Source organism: Manacus vitellinus, unplaced genomic scaffold, assembly GCF_001715985.3.
Source record: "Manacus vitellinus isolate BGI_N305 unplaced genomic scaffold, ASM171598v3 scaffold_23_pilon, whole genome shotgun sequence".
Classification (NCBI taxonomy): Eukaryota; Metazoa; Chordata; class Aves; order Passeriformes; family Pipridae; genus Manacus; species Manacus vitellinus.
In genome coordinates this window covers 7,946,081-7,961,035 of record NW_021939718.1, presented here as the reverse complement: position 1 = coordinate 7,961,035, position 14,955 = coordinate 7,946,081, and the positions used below count along the sequence as shown (strand labels likewise).

The 14,955-nt window shown below is 40.9% G+C and overlaps 1 protein-coding gene across 3 annotated transcripts in view; it reads right to left on the bottom strand.

The window, feature by feature from the left end:
• The window catches only part of CAST (calpastatin), a 52,125-nt gene that overhangs the window by 26,111 nt on the left and 11,059 nt on the right, over window positions 1-14,955 (bottom strand). For 2 of the 3 annotated variants that reach the window (XM_018072913.1, XM_018072914.1), the window contains exon 2: window positions 14,285-14,356. The gene's annotated coding sequence lies outside the window, so the exon portion shown is untranslated. Of the gene's footprint in view, window positions 1-9,192; window positions 9,285-14,284; window positions 14,357-14,955 lie in introns of those variants that run through there. The other variant, XM_018072912.1, reaches the window with a different exon arrangement.

The window sequence follows — 14,955 nt, the reverse complement described above, 5'->3', positions numbered from 1 at the left end:
ATCCCACCGTGGCATGGGCCAGACACCCCCCACTGAAAGGTTGGGATGCCAAACAGTGAGGGATGGACTGGATCAGGAGGCTGGGGCTGGGCAGAGAGAGAGGGGTGTCCTTTGAGCTGTCAGGGATCCCTGAAGGGCATAGCCAACAACAGAAGGACAAACAATTGTGATCAGTGCTGATTCCTGCTCTCTTGCCTGGAAAGAGGCATGGGTCCTGGAGGGTGTTGTGCCAGCCCCAGCCATGACCCACAGTGGGGTCCCAGCCTGAGGGTTGTCTGTCAGACAGTTCTTCTACAAGCTGGGAGTGGAGGCAAATCCACAGCAAAACATCCAGGACCACAGGTAATCCACAAGCAGGGAGGAATATGGAGATGCTCCCTGCATCAGACTCCCACAATCACCACAGAAGGGACTTGAAAGACAGAGAAGAGGTTACAGGATAACAGTGATTAAATAAAGACTGATCCCCTGTTAATGAGTTGTGGTGGGGGAAAACAGTTTTCCCCCTGAAGCTATAAAATGGTAAACCCCCAGGGGTGACCCTTGAGGTTTGAGCCAATGAGTGCTTTTGCAAAATATAAACATATCACACTTAGACTGGAAAAGAAAGCAGTTGTAGTCGTTGTAGAAGAAGGAGCCATGTTGTGAAAGCCATGAGCTGAGGGGCCCTCAGCCCCACTAGGGGCTGAGCCCCCCCCCAGCCCCAGCTGGGGGGGCTGCAGGGAGTTGGAACAGTGTTAAACTGGGCTAAGTACCTGTAGCTGAGAAAGCTGAGTGTTCTTCTCCACCGTGAGTGGGCAGACGGAGCAGCGGCAGGAGCAGTGTATGGAGGGCAGAGCGCCAAGAGATAAGGGAGAAGCAGAAAACAAGCATGCAGCCGAGCAAGAGAGACACAGTTGTCCGAGAGAAAGAGAGCCAGCAGCAGAGAGAGCAGAACTAAGCTCTACAGAGAGAGAGAAAGTTGGGGTAAGAACTGAACCAAAACCCCCAAACTCCTTTTGTGACCTCTCCTAAGTGGAGAGAATGGACTCCTACTGAATGAAGTCCTAAACGCAGCATGCACTGCAGAGAGGAGCTGAAAAGCTCAAGGTTTTCCCAGAGCTGGACCAGGACGGACAGAAGGAAGGCAGAGGGGGTGACCTTGGCCCCCCCACTGCTGCTGCCAAGTTGGTAGTTTTGAGAGAGAGCATGGGAGCTCTGCAAAGGGGGCTTGAATCCCCTGAAGATACGGACCGTCACGAAGGCTTCTGCACTTCGTTGACATGACGTGGTGAAGTGACTTTTGTCCGGGTGAACACAGCCCATGGAAGAGAAGACCCTCGCTTGGAGACGAAGAGCCGAGATGGCTTGGATACCCCTGGTGTGCACTGGCAGAGATCCAGCTACAGCTGCTGCATGAAAGAAGAGAGCCTGCTGCCTTAGAGACATTGCTGCTCTGAAAGTAGAAAGGATCTCTTCCTTCTTCCCTCCTGGACTTTTATTTGGAAGGGAGAAGATATTTGATCCATTGTAAATACTGTTTTATCATGGTAGAGATAGTTGAGATTGTGTGTGTAATGTATTGTAATATTTATTTTGTACAATCATTGTAATATAATCCCTTCCCCCCATTTTGAGTCTCGTGTGGTGTCTGGAAAACCCATCTCACACTGGGTTGAGATGTGGGAGGGGGGCTAGGACTCAAGAATTGGATTTTGGGGCTCTCAAACCATGACATTACCCCACTCTGGTGATGGGCAGTGTTACAGCTGTGGGGTCACAGCCTGTCCTCTCATCAGCCCACACAGCTGGCAGGACAGGCACAGGAGCTGACCAAAGGACCTAAGGTGTTCTTGAGCTAGAGAATGGCTTTCCAGGAAGAGCTGATGAAGAAACCTGGGATTTAATCTGAAATTTGTCTTTATGCTACTGTTGAAAGAGAAAAGCCACAGAAGCCAAGAAGTAGGTTAGTAAAACTCCACAAAAAACCTACCCAAAATTAGTTGTCTAGTCTCACTGTGTGTACCTCAGAAATCTGCAAGTAAAAAGGAAAATGTGACAACGAAGAAGAAGAAGAAAGAAATGGTGACAAAATACCAAAAGATAACAATTTTAGCTGCTCAGATGATTGGATGTAGGTGTCTTTTGGAAAAAGAAAACAGCAGGTGAAGAAATTCATGACAGGTCTTGGCTACAGACAAATAAAAATCACTGAAACTACCCCATATGCAACACAGTGAGAGATACTGTCAACTAAAACTTTAAATTCTGGAAATTCATGGAGAAGATTCATCAGACTGAGGATAGTCACTGCTCACCCTCAGAAAGGAGCACAATGCACCTGATGGAGACCTTCAAAACCACAAAAGATGCTGAAAACATTTGCCAAGCAACCCATACAGAAACACTTAGATGATAACAAGAGAATAAATAAGAATGAACAGTTTGGTCAGGAATAAAGCAATGAACCTTCAGAGGACATGCTGTCAGTGCAACTTTTCACAGTACTTGTGGTAGTATTTTCTCAATGAAACAGGGAATCTTGTCAGCTTGCAGCCTGAAGGGATCTCTGACACTGTGGTAGGTTGAAGACAATCAGATGCAGCAACACAAAACCCCCAAAGCAGCAGCAATACTGACAAAAATATGTGAAGGCTATTGTGCCATAGACTGAGACACTCTTGCAAAAAACAAACAAGGAAAGAGCAATCTGGGGGAAAATAATGTTACCGTGACAACATAAACGTAAATGTGAAATATAACTTTCGACCTTTTTGACGTGACCTTCTCTAGGTCAAATGCTAGGACAATTTTGGCCATCACATTGAAGCACATATGGATAAAGAAAGATATGAGGACAGATTTAGGGGGGAAAAAATGAAGAAAAAGTATGTATGAGGGACAACTTAGTGACGGGAAAAACAAGTCAGCACATATCTTTTGTATGCTGGTCAGGAAGCCAATAAAATGGGAAACAAAGAAAAAACTGACTTACTCTTACTCTTGAGCGATTACTTAATCTCTCAAGTCAGAGCTCAAACATATTCCTCCTAGAGAGAAGGAAGAATTCCTTCTGTGGCAAAGACTACTCAGATAATGCCTCTGGCCCTGGCAGCCCTTGAGAGAGTTTATATAAGTCTTTTCTGAGTGATCTACCTGAACTCAGACTAGAACAGAAGACTGAAGAGCCATCCAAATATTCTTTTGGGCTTAACATAGCTTACGTATGAATGAGCTGGGACAGCTTCTCAGGCTCAGAGTTGACATCAACTCTATGATTCTAATATGACTAACTTATAGGGTTACCTCACACCAGCTGTGTAATGCAAGGGAAAACCTAATCTGCTTGATTAGAAATTGTTCTTTACATGAATGGTTCTGATATTAAGTTTTAAGATGTGCTTGTAAGATGTGGGCAGCAAAAGCTCTTCTAGAGAACTACTGTGAAAAATAATGGATTATTTCACTGAAGTGTAAAATAGCACTTGAGCTGCTACAGGTTAAATCTCTCACTTGGTTTGACAGCATGTGCTAAGGGCTATGCAGTTCTGTGATCTGTGGCATAAACACAGTTTGATTAATTTTCCATTAAGCCCACAAGGAGTTGTGAGACACTATCTGAGCCAACATCTGTGCGTGTGGACATGTACAAATAAATACATAAAGATATAAACATGTATATTAAGGCTATGCAGCAGCTAAGACATGAAGTGATTTAAAAGTGGAAAAAATTCAGCACTAACTCTATATAAATTTTACTGTAGCGGTATCTATAACAGCTGACTTAAAAACTACAAATTTGAGTGCTTCTGTGTCATTTTCCATCCCAAGTAATTTTGGAAATATCCTTTTACTTTGTAATTACTGTTCTTATATGTAGTTGTGCTATTAAGTTGTTATGAAAAACAACACCTTTTTAAGAGAAAGGTAAAAATCCACACACAACCAAGAAAACAGTGTTCTTCTCAAGATTTCAGGCTCTCAGTTAATTGTATGGAAGTTTAATATTAAGAACTTAACAAAACGGAGCAGCAGGATACAGGTTTCTAATTAGCACCTGTGTATTACTCAGACACTGGTATATTTACATAAAACACTGCTAATATACAGGCTATTATGTTGTCCCGTTGTGATCAGTTTCTTTGCAGAAGTGATCAGAATGATTCCTAAACAATTTACAGTGCAAATTCTAATGACTGACTTTGCCATGTGCCTCTTTCATTTCTAAAGCCCATTATCGTTACTGAAACTCACCAACACTGCATGTTATAAACAAAGCCTACTGCCCCTCTCAGCCACTAAGGGGAGGGGGGGCAAATCCTTGGAGGACAGTTGGTAGTTACTTTTTCTGTAGCTATGATCTACCTCAATCTAAAATTCTTTGCTAGAGTTGTTACTTTAGGCAGTTTTTTTAGTTCATGCTATTGTAGATCAATTCATCAATATACCTGGTTTTGAATACCTGTCTTTAAAAAAAACCAAACTAACAAGAAGAAACCCGCTCTCTACAGATGCTTCCTGTGCTTTTATCATTCATGAACTCAGCTGTTATGAATATAACTGAAAAATGCATAAAATCTATTATTATAGATTATATTATATAATTAATGAATTATAAAGAATATAATTATCATACATAAATTAATATAATTAACATTAATTCTATTGATTAATATAAGTATAATTATAAACATGTAAAATAAAATAAATATAAATATATTAATTATAGATATTACATATTATATAAATCTATTATTAGAGTTTAAATTTCTACAACTTGATAAAGACAACAAGAAAAGTAATTTTAGAGAAAAACTGACTGCTCCTTAGAGCTAAGAAACTTACGATTTTGCTCTGTCCCAATATGCACTCACAGCCCATCGCAAATGTGAAGAATAAAGTGCAGTAGAGCTGATGCACACGCATCTGCAGAGGACACACAAACCTCAAAGGGCATGTTCAGAACAAAATTAAACTGCACTGAGACTCAGGGAACAGCGTCCGTGTTTGAGAAGATGGGGGGGGAAGGGGGATCACACCTGGAAGAACCACCAGGAGAGACTCAGGATGTTCCTGCCTGAAGTGCCATCCTAGGAGCCCTCCAGAAGAGGATTTGCTGTCTGACAACCTCCAAACTCTCCATATGCACTCTCCTGCTAAATTACAGTAAAACTAGTAACAAACAGTAGGATTATGTCAGCGCTTCTTTTCCCCAACAGAAAGTCGACTGCAGTAAATCAGAGACCAGACCAAAAGACTGCTGATAACACAGGACTATGTCTCTCTGCAAAACTCAGTTCAGAAGATGATCTGGCTTGCTACTGTGGAAAAGATTAATCCCACAATTTCATCATTCTACAATTTTCTCACCACACAGAACAAGTATTTGCAGCAATTATTAGTCTGTACCCAGGAGCAAGATTAACCATCACTGAGAGATGCTGAAAGACACACAGGAAACAAAGCCATTTTCTCCTGAAATAAAAACATGATAGATTTTTATAAGAGACTGGTCTGAACCAGGAAATTGAAAAGCTGATTAGCTCGTAAAGCCTTTTTACAGCCTCAAGTGCTGCTAAATTTATTGATCATCATGGAACATTGAGCCAGACAACTTCCATAACACAGACTCACTCCTACTGGTTTCCTCTATTTTGAATACTAGAATAAAATTTCTGCTATTTTGGAACAGAGAAGAAACTTGACAATATTTAATCACTGAACGTTATGTATCAGCTAAAGCTGGCTAACCATACTGCTTAATTTTAACATAACAGGTTTTTCAGCAGTGGTTTTTGAGACAACCTATTTGAATTTGGTGTACGCTACTTCAAATGTTATCAAGCAAATCAGTGAACGAGATCTGTATCATATTTACCACAGAGTAGAACAAGGCTCCACACCACCTAGAAATTAACTGATCTGCCAAACAACCTTTCAGTTAGATGTCTATTTTAAGATGTCTGAATTTCAGCAACCTAATTCAAGTTCAAAGCTTAATACTGGCATGTTTGCTTTTCTTCATTAACTATTAAGACTCTGAAACAGCTTTATGCTTAAACAAAAAACAACTGAGGATAGTGAATGACAATTCGCTCTAAACAATTTTTGTACCATTTGACTCTTTCTTAAACTTCCAACACCTCTGTTTATGTGACTTATATACAGGAAGTTAGGGTTGTGTAGAAAAATTTAGAATTATCCCACAGGTAATGATAAGAAGCACTGTGCATTTGTTTGTGGTTGTTTACTTCTTTTGGAAGCAGGAAAAGACTTTGATAATTGGTCAGAGATCATGCACACTACCTAAACATGAAGAACCCTTACATACTCACAATACAACTTGTGACCACAAGAAATTACTTAAACTCCAGTGTGCAGCATGGCTACTGCTTTAAAGGCTTTACTACATACGAAGGCAACTTCTGTGTAATGCCCTTTCATGATGAGGGAAAGAGATCTGGAAAGAAAGTCATTACATGCCAAGTGGGTAACAGACTTCATATGCTGCCTTCACATCTGTGTGTCTGCAAACAGACCATGTCAATATCACAGGCTGCACACTCCTTGTTCCTTTTAAATTACATCAATAATCTGCTTTAAACACACCATTCTTACTTCTCTTTAAAAATGTGCTCCTCAATTACCTCCTCTTGGAAACTTCCTGTTTCTGCGTCTATAAATTCAACAAGGTGGTGCACACTGAAATTTCATTTTCATTCAGTCATATTCAAATATTAGAAGCAGTGCTCCAGTCCAGTCACGGCTCTTCTCAGGTTCCCACTCTGCACAATACAGCATTACAGTAATGTATGAGCTGGTCACTGCAGACGAGCTCTCCTTTTTTTGTAGGCAGCTCTAAAATCCTTTTTTTTCAGTTCTACCTCCTGCACACTGTTAGCATTTAGCTACAGCTAACTGCTTCCATTTCTGTGTGTTGTTTCAAACACGAGAATGTTCCACACCTATCTGCAGCAGCAAACTGCAGCCTGATAAGTAAACACCATGAAAACAGGAGATTAGGTGCCAGCCACATCCCATACAGTGCTGCTGAGCTCAGCTGGGATTTGTGTCACTTAGTCTGCAGTGTTGCAAAACCCTGCTCAGCAGAGCTGGGATAGAACCAGGGAATTGCAACCAGAACCAGTACTCTGTAAAGGCGGGGTGCGGTGGGGTTAAAAAGACAGAAATGGTACGTAAAAGAGGACTTCATTTTATGACTGAAGATCTCCGAGGTTATGAGCTCAATTACTTCTATTACAACAATGAAGCCAGGCCATACTCAAGCTGAGCAGTACTCTGAATTAGAAACTGCAAGGATGCAGAAACAAAATATTATTCATGAAGCTGTATGAACTGATACACACAGTCATGGTGGCACTGGTTACCAAAACGAATGGAAAACAATAAAGGAAAATAAACAAAAACTACCGAGTCAAGGAATCCTAATAGAACTTTGCTGTGAAAAGATCATCTAGGGATAACACTGCATAAACAGGGGTGGTGGTGGTATGTTGTTGAGGTTTTATCTTCAATCATTTTAGAAAAATTCAACATTGTTTTATCATTTCCATTTAAAATAGGCAGACTGGGGCACTTCTGGCTTCAGCAGTGACCTCCCTCCTGGGGATCAAAAATGTTAATTTTCTAGTTGGTCCAAGCAATCCTACTAAGCATGGCATAAAGGCAGGCACAGACCTGACTTCTTCCAGAACCAGAAGGGTTTCTGAGCATTAAGGAGTTCCCAAGGAGTATCCAAGGCCACTGACCTCTCATGTCTCCCTGTCAGGCTCTTTCTTTGGCAGACGAGACTCAAGTGTTAGTGAGTGAAGACATTCTCATCTCAGGATAACAAAGGGCAGAAATGGTGAGAATGCAGAGGCTGGAGAACTATTCACTGACAAAGCAGTTCCTTTGCTTTCTGGACTCCTCTATTGCCGCTCTGTATCCTCCAAGAGCCACCATCTTCAGAGCAGCACAGCTTTTTGCCTAGATTTCAAACTAGGAGTGTATGCCTAAAGCGCAAAGCACTAGATGTGAGAAAAAGTGGTCATGGAGCTCGTTTCTACAACTCCAAGATCAGACACAGAATTGTCTTCAAGTTCAACATACCCTGCATATCTAATCATTCAAAAAAACCCCAAACCAACCCCCCAAACAAAAACCAAAAAAACCCTCCAACAAAACCAAAACCCAACAAAAACCCCAACCCCCAAAAAAACCACACAACCCACCCCAAGCCCCTAAACCAAAAAAAGCACCATTCTATACAAAAAGCTGACAGTAACAAATAAGCTAGTCTACTGTATGTTTTATATCAATCTAAAAAACCCTAACATTCAGGAACCAAGTTGTCAAAAAAAAAAAAAAAAAAGAGATCAAAAACTCAGCGAAGGTGTCTGCAATGTTCAAGAATTCTGGGCTATTTAATGCACTATTTTCACTTTCTCCAGAGAAAAGAGGTGTAAGTATTATACTACCAACAATAAGCAAACAGTGGCATACCTTAAGCAACACCCACCTACCTAATTTCTACTACTGCAGAAAGAATACAATTTATTGAAAAGTATTATTTTTTCCATATGTGTGCTGTATCAGATGTTTAAGCATCTTTCAGGTTATATATTTTTAAGAATACTAAAGTATTGATACCTAAGCACAGTTCAACCAAGGCGTTGCTCTTACAGATCACCACACCCTGACTACGCAATATGCTGTATGTGCCACAGGCATACAAGCTCTGCATTTGTATGCCAAAAAAATTATATGGGTCTTGGAAGCAGGAACAGCGTGGGCTGTGAGCAAGAAGAAAATGCCAACCACACCCCAAAACAAAAACATAAATACAACAGCAATATAAGAACAACTTAGACACCACTTTAAAAGTTTGTTTCTCATTCCCTCTCTACTTCCGACTGCTTAGGTCAGGTGGTGTTACAGCGTCTAAAAAGGGTGTTTCCAGCATGTTAAAATAATTTTAGAAGCTAATTAACTACACACAGCTCGCTCTGGAGCGTTTCAAGTCTGCTGACAACTGAATCCCGTCGGAAGCCTTGAAGGTGGCGGCCTGTGTTACTTCAGCGCGCAAAACTCCCCGAAGACAGGGAGGGGGAGAAAGGGAAAAAAAATATGAAAAAGGGACTGCAACACGAACACAAATGACCTCAAGCAGAAGCAGCAGGAAAGCAGAGCCAACAAAAATAGCTAACTCACTTTGGATAGACGTGTGCCTTCTGTTTCCAGCAGGAATGGCAGGATGCGGCTGCCTTTCGCCCCAGCGCTGGAGCAGCTGTGGTTGCGGCTTCCGGGAGCGCAGGCAAAGCCCAGCCCGTGTGCCGAGTGGCGCAATCCCCACCCAGCAGCACGGCTGCCTCCCTGCCGGCACGGCCCCACGGTGCCAGGGGAGGGGACCCAAACCAGCAGGTTCAGGCTCCGCTAGCACGGTGGAAGCGAGATACCAGAATGAGCGAACCTGCCTCCCAATCTCGGGGTCACTTCTGGTAAGTGGCTGGACCAAGGTCCCCCAGCAGGGACAGCTGTCAGCAGGAGTGTGACTCACTGCGGGAGTCACACAGCAGAAGCAGGGGTGAAATGCTTGCTTGGGATGGTGCAACATTCAGCTTTCAAAAAGCTGTGTTCGCCTTTCGAGTTAGTTGCACTGGTGCCACAGAAAGGAAACCACTCGTTTCCCCTCAAGAGACCAATATTCCTATTAGAATACCCCCCTAAATTTGAACTGATTAACCAGGCTCCCACAGTACACAAATGTTACTAACTGAAAGTCATTATCATGGTTTGGACCAGTTAAGGCCATCAAAACTTGACTGACTAGGAATTCTTTTTAAGCATAACAAATCTAAATGATTTATATTAATTTATAAATTAAAAGGTTCTTCATGAAATACCCATAGTGACCTGCTCTTGAATTTTTTTTTTTTTGGCTCTGTAATCAAATTCTCAATACTTGTCATATGGGATTGTAACTTTAGATACCTTTTACTCAAAAATTATTCCTTTACAAGGTGCCTCTGCAAAGGTCACCAAATAAAAATTGGGTGACAGTTAAATAAGGTATGCAACAAAAAGAAACCTAAACAGTAAATATACTGATAGTAGGAACCACTTTTGGTGATAAACTAGATTAACTTATCCACTGCAGAAATACTGGAACTTCACTCAAAGGTATTTAGTAACTGCCCTTTTTTATCTTGTGTTCCTGTTCATTGTATAAGAAAGCAGACTGAATGCCCCCTTAAAACAGTGATAATTTGGATGCCAGTTGAAAGCAAGTAGCCTTAAATTTCTTAAATCATTAAGGTCAAGAAGCTTTCTGTGAAAATCTGAAATCAAAGTAATTCTTACTGAATTTCCACTGTTGTTGAGCTCTTCCAGCACTGTTTCAAAAAATAGTCCATGATAGTAAAATGGACAAAGACTCTTACTTCTCTAAGCTATGGCAGCCAGCCACAAAAAGAAAATTATTACTTGTTAAGAGCAATGCAAAAAATCTGCTACATAAAAAGCAGCAAAACTTCATCTGTTATCAATGGAATTACCACAAAAGAACACAAAGATGCAAGAAAGGTGGCTGGATCCATCTGTGTTCAATTATCAGTGCCTTCTATTAATAGCTATAATTGAACATTGAGCTAGAAACTGGCGGTGGAACTGGCAAAACCATCATTAAAGGATGTAAAAGAAAACGCATCGGCACTGGTAGGGGATCTTCTGCAGAAGGAGGAGGTTGGATCAGATTTTCCTCCTCACTGCTGGCTGATAATACTAATAAGCCGTGACCTCCAAAAGTTTGGGCACATTTGCAGTTAATGTATAGAAGGACGAGGCTGCTCATAGGCAACCAATAAATTTTCCTGATGATCATAACATTACCTGAATCTACCTTTTAGTCCATTTATCTGACAAGGCAGACAAATGCTTACTGAAAACACCTGCAGTCAAACAGGACTCCACATCGAAGAGGAAAGAAAGGCCTGTGATAGATACAAAGGAGTCAAAACATCTGTTTCTGTTAAACACCTTTAAATTATTAATTTAGATTTGAGTCATGCAGAAACTAGGCACATCAAGGTTGCCATAGGCAGCCAAATAACATCCCTGCACATTGAGCAGAAGCAATGAGTACATCCTGGCTGCAATGCCAGGAACTCGAGAGTGACCAAACGAAGAGCACAGGGGTAAAATGAAGGCACAAAGAACTGTTCAGATGGAAAGCGCAATGAAAACAAAGCTGGACGGGGCAGTGCTGTCCCTTAGGAGTTGTCCATGTGACAGGTACAATCACAGGACAATCAGACTACCCACATCCATGACACAATGACAAGGCATCATCACACAAAACTTCTTGCATCTTAAAACTCAGAAATGCAAGTGACCCAAGAAGGAACAAGCCATCAGTTATTATTACTTACTGACTAAAAGGAAAAATTATTTAGACCTAACATGAGGCAGCAAAACGCCCTCTGGCTGTTCAATTCAGAGTAAGTCATTTCACCAGAGGGTATGAATATGTTAAAAAAATAAACAGCTTGAGCTGGAGCAACTAACTATCCTACTTCCCCTGCCTCTTCTAAGGAGTTAGAAATTTATCTGGGATAAAATGCATTAATGACAAGTATTATTGACCAACAGAATTATTAAAGAATCAAAAGAGGTTTTGCACACAGGACACATTAAAGCTACATCAGGGGAAAAAAAAATAAAGGAAGAAACAGCAGTTCCAAATTGTCTAAGACCTGGTGGAGTATTTATGATTGCATTAAAAGATTTGATCAGTTTGCAGCAAAAGAGAAAGGGCTGCCTTGCCTCTTCAAGAAATACTTCTCTTCCTGTAAAATTTCTATTTTAAAAAAAAACAAAACCTCTGCAAAATTTTTGTTTCCAATAGATATTTTTAGAGACCAAAATAAGGGCAGAAAGAAATACAGCAAGCCAAATGAAAAAGCTACAGGTAGCACAAACTACAAGAACAGTACATCTCTGAGTTTTGCTCTATTTTAAATAACACTACAGGCTCACAGGATATTATTAAAAAGATATAAAGATGTAATTAACAGAAGATTTAGCCTAAGTGAAGAAAAGCAGAAATGGCTGAGTGGGAACTAAAATGGGTAAACTTAAAATAACTATCCAATAACAGTCACTATTAGACAGCCCTGAGATAAGTATTGTCATACTATATAATCTTTACCTATAAATATTATGGAATGTCACAGAAACTGGGGAAACACCCAGTACTGATGAAATACATAGCCTAGGTTGTCATAACCTAATATAAAGCAATTCCTGGCAATTGCATTGCATTATTTTCATGACACTACCTTCCAGTTCTTATCCTTAGTAGCATCACCAGAAATCGTGCCTTTTACCCTTAGGGTCGAGGAGACACTTATCATAAAAAGAACATTAACTGAAAAAAAAAAACCAAAAGAAAACTTATAGATGTGTTAGTTAGAAAATTAGATATGTGCTTCCACGGTACTATGCAGCTGTAGATTCTCATGCAGAAGGATGATCCTTGAGACTGTCTCACCTGTCATGAGAACTACATATGGACAACTACATCCACCTTGACTAGCAGGCAAAAGGCCCTGGCAAAGTAAAAGGAATAGAAAGATAAGTTGGGGATGTCTTTATAATGATAGACAAAAGCATTGAAAGTAAGTGACAACAGCATTTATATCCTTGTCTCCTCCTTCCTTAGCCGGAAAGGAAAAATAATAACTTAAGTGGTTTAGAGAAATCTTTAGGAGTATTATTTTACAACAGCTTTGATTAAGAAAATAAAAATCCCACTCAAAAGCAGAAACACTTCCTGCTGATAGGATCCTTCAAACAATGGGTTATCTCCAGATATGGAACACTGGGGTGGATTAATGGACTCCTTGGAGTAATCTGTAGGAGCAACCAGCCTCACATCCGTGGTGTGGACTGATGAGCTGGACAGCCCCTGGCTCACATACAAAGGAATGAAGATGTGTTGAAAAATATGTTACAAAGTGCTTTTGAAATCTGAAAGTGGAAAATAATGAAAGTGCAGAACAAGGTGCTAGAGCTAAACAAAGACATCAGTTTTGTCTCTACTGACCAGCAGCCAAATAATTCACTCTGCCATCAAGATGGGCCTGATTTGAGCTCTCCCTGAACTGCAGCAGCATTGCACACCAGGAACCCTTCCCCTGAGCAGGGAGGCCTTTTGAAGTTTGGGATCCCTCACCTGAGACAGAGATCCTTCCTTACCTGTGGCAGAGAGACCCCTTACTCACAACAGATCCTCAGTGAGTGAGTGGTAGCGTGCTGAATTAATGCTATGAAACAGCACCAATCCATATATAGTTACTCAATACGGTTATAAACATTATATGGATAATTCCACTAGACATAAACCCTTGTCCGAATCTGAGACTAAGACTGGACTCAGCCACACTTAAGGTTCATCAGGAATTTAGAAAGCAAGGGGGTCTACTCTGAACTTTGTGACTCAGCGGGAAGGTCTCCATTACCCTTTTCGTCTCTCTGTGTGAATCATTCCAACTCAATTCTAACTCAATTTTCCTTTTTATGTTTCTTCCATGCAGTAATTAATGAGATGAACCTGGCAATCAAACTTACAGAATGTTGTCAAACCACCGTTAATCTTCATTAATTTCCATCAAACTGTCAAATTATTAATTTACCTCAATAAAACATATTGCTGCTTCTCTTTCCAGTGAGCTGCATTTCAGTCATCTGTGACAAATAGCACATAACAATGACTACCAAGTACAGCCATCAACCATCATCAGAAAGAGTGTTTTCAACACCTTCTTTCAATACTCTGCAAGACCTGAGCATCCTGTTGCTCCTCATCTGCACTCCTTTGCAACTCAGCTTTATAATGCCTCTTACTCCAGGGACAATGAGAGCAAAGACAGTTTCTCAGTGCTTCAATCTCACCAGGTTCCACCGAGTAAACAGAATCCAAAAATACAACAGCTAAAGGTGAAAAAAGAACCACAGGGCTGTAAAAGTCAAATGAAGTTTGCCACTGATATCAATGGGACCAGGATTCTTGAAAATAACTAGGACACTAACAAAGAACACATGAAAGGGGAGAATGCTACCACATCTATTTCCTCAGGAAGTCAACAGTGGCTTCTGCTCCCCTTTCATTTCAATTTACTATGATTTCTAGCAAGTCATGAAGAGCATCCTAGTGTTGTTGAACAAATGGTTTTCTGTGAAGCCACACCATATTCTCTTCACTGGTAAAATGGTAAAAAATACCACTTCCTTAAGTATACATTACCTTAGCAGCAGAAGGTGCTCCCCTTGTCTGTGTTTTGGGGGGTTGGCTGACATTAGCAGTTGCTTGTTTTTCCTACAAAAAAAAAAAAGAAACACATAGTAAAGATCAGAAATACTTATGAAGAGGAAAAAAAAATCAAAAAAAGGACACCAAAAATATGTCAATTAGAACATTTTTGCAAGGCAAGTCATCAAAAAATAAATTCCCCTATGTAACTTTAATTCACACAGGCAAATTTCACACAGTGTTGCCCAGCGAGAACAGGCTGAGCTCTCTTGCACTGTTTTATGGTTCATATATCATGGCCAGGCTTCGCGAACGAAGATTTGGGGAGGGCTCTACCCATGTTTGTTACAAGCGCGCTGATGGCTAAAAAGGCCAATACGAGACAGGCATGTCCGGTTGCAAAAGGCACAGCAGAAGGACGCCTTAGGTGGTATATTCTGCAAGGCACGATTCTTTCTCTGTTGTCTTTTCTCCTCAAGAGTGATACTGCATAAGTTCTCAAAGGACGCAGCAGCGTTATAGATGGTGTGTCTCCAGACCTCCCAATCTGAGGCCAGAGTAGACCAGTTATGGTGATCAATATGGTCAAGGCTGAGATGTTGTTTCAGGGAGTCCTTGTATCTTCTCTTCGGGGCTCCTCTCTTGCAGCAGCCGGTGGCAAGTTC